Genomic DNA, 2,454 nt, shown 5'->3' with positions numbered 1-2,454 from the left:
CTATTTTGATGTGCTTTTTAATTGCCTGATACATTACTTCCATCAGTGCCTCCCCTTCCAGCAATACCAGTTCCTAACAGTAAAAGTTTTAACAAATTTCACTGTTGCTGCATGCTGAGAGATATCAGTACTCTGCCTGCTGCCAATAGGTGATCCAGTCTGTTTCCTTGGACCACTTCTAGCATTATTGTGTTTTCCAGCTTCTGAGACAGAGATCTGTGTACAGGGTAGTACCCTTGGGATCAATATCTGTGACAAAGCCAAGAGTACAGGAAAGGGTAGAGGGAGACCTTAGGCTAAGTTGGAGTAACAGCTATGATGAACGCTGGAGCTGGGAGGGCCCTGCAGAATTGTCTCCTCATTGGACATGGGGTGCCTCTGAAAAGGGGGTGTTACCTAAAAGAAGTTGGCTCTCTTAACAGACTGGTGGTTGCCAAGGGGGAGGGGTTTGGGGAGGGGTGGAGTGGGAGATTGGGGTTAGCAGATGTAAGCTTTTATATATATGGAATGGGTAAACAAGGTCCTACTGTATAGCACAGAGACCTATATTCAATATCCTATGATAAACCATAATGGAAAAGAATATTTAAAAAAAAGAATGTATAGGGCTTCCCTGGTGGCGCAGTGGTTGGGGGTCCGCCTGCCGATGCAGGGGACATGGGTTCGTGCCCCAGTCCGGGAGGATCCCGCGTGCCGCGGAGCGGCTGGGCCCATGAGCCATGGCCGCTGGGCCTGCGCGTCCGGAGCCTGTGCTCCGCAACGGGAGAGGCCGCGGCGGTGAGAGGCCCGCGTACCGTACCGCAACAAAAAAAAAAAAAAAAAAAAAAAAGAATATATATATGTATAACTGAATCACTTTGCTGTATAGCAGTAATTAACACAACATTGCAAATCAATTATTCTTCAAAAAAAAGTTTGCCGTCTTTATCCTAGGGCACTTGTTGGGAGACAGGAATCACCGAACAAGTTAAAATCTCCAGCAGGGAGGAAGAGGGATACTTAGTCTCAAAGCCCAGGCACACGCACGTTTGCGTATCAGAGTCCGTGCGTGCGTGCCTGTGTGCGTAGTGCGTGCGTGTGTACGTAAGGAAGGTGCGGTCGACGTTGAGCCTCTGCTACACAGGCTTCTCCTTCGGTAAGTAGAGTCCGTAATGATAAAGCCCTTTGTTAGTTTTCACTCTTGACTTGCTTTCTTTTCTAAAAACTAACCCTCCTACTTATGTTGAGACAAACTAGGTAATTGTAGAAAGAATTTTAGAGAATTAAAGAAGGGTAGTTCAGTTTACCTGAGGTTTTGCACAGCTTTTTGAGGTAGTGGTGTCCGTTCTCGTTTGAGTACATGTCAGAATGTAGACAAGAACAAGGATAAGGAAGATGAGTTTCTCTCGATATTTTGTAAGGGGTCTTTTTTTTTCCCTTGTGAATTTGCTTTTGTTTTTATTGGACTACAGGGGATGGGTTGGGAAATATCTCTGCAAGGTACGCCCCACCAGGGAAATGTCCATTCTCATTTTGCTGGGATAGCTTTTGGAGCGTTTTCTTTTTCTGGGAGCCGCTGCTCTTGCAGGCAGCAGCCTCTTCAGGTCCACTGCTGAGTGGCTCCTCCTTGGAAGAGAATTTCCTCTTTTTCTTGGGGCGCTCTTGTTTCCTGACTCTTCCGGGTCACTATCTGGTTCCTCTTTGGGGAAAGATTTCTTCCTCTTGGTAAGACTTCCACTTCCAGCTGTCTCTTCAGGATCACTACTAACCAGCTCCTCCTTGGAAAAAGATTTCTTTTTCTTGGGTTTGGAGGAGACAGATGGGTCTTCCATTCCATTCTCCTAAGGAGCCTCCTGGGGCTTTTGCTTTTTCTTGCTTTGGGGTCTTGCACTTGTCTCCCCGCTGTCCTCCCGAGTACTCCTGATGTCTTCTGAAGATGGCAGGGCAATTGCAGCCAGCTGTTTCTTTTCCTTCTTCAAGGGTTTCTTCTCCTGTTTCTCTAGCTTCCTAGTAATCTCAGCAGCCACTTCCTCTGCCTGAACCATTGCCTCCTTCATGACACCCATATTCTTTTGTGGAATCTCTCCAGTCTCATAGAAAGACAGCCACTCCTCAACTTGTCTTGAAGCTTCTCCCCAGATACACTGGTGGGTACCTCAGAGAAGCAATCAGTTTGTGAGGCAATACTGCATTTGTTTGCCAGGTATTGGGAGATGTGACCTTTGTTCTCTGCAGCTGCTGGGCCAATGAAGGTAGCATGGAAAATGGGTCCATATTTTGGGGTGATATCCCTTGTCTCCAGGGCTCCGGAAACTTCGTTGCTTTGCTGGGCCTAGGGAATCACTCAGACACCAGCTCTGGCCTTCACTAGGGTTACTTTTAAAATATAACTCCATAAAATATTTTATTTGAAACTTTGTGAATCTCTAGAAGATGACAAATACTCATATTTAAATGTAAGTACAGATGCTCATT

General features: G+C 46.2%; 1 pseudogene; it reads right to left on the bottom strand.

Moving 5' to 3' along the window:
- Nucleotides 1-1,437: 1,437 nt before the first annotated feature.
- Nucleotides 1,438-2,036, bottom strand: LOC101288211 (nucleolar protein 56-like; annotated as a pseudogene).
- Nucleotides 2,037-2,454: the final 418 nt, after the last annotated feature.

Source organism: Orcinus orca, chromosome 4 (assembly GCF_937001465.1).
Source record: "Orcinus orca chromosome 4, mOrcOrc1.1, whole genome shotgun sequence".
Taxonomy (NCBI): domain Eukaryota; kingdom Metazoa; phylum Chordata; class Mammalia; order Artiodactyla; family Delphinidae; genus Orcinus; species Orcinus orca.
The sequence above is the reverse complement of the archived record's forward strand: the minus strand, read 5'-3'. Positions and strand labels throughout refer to the sequence as shown.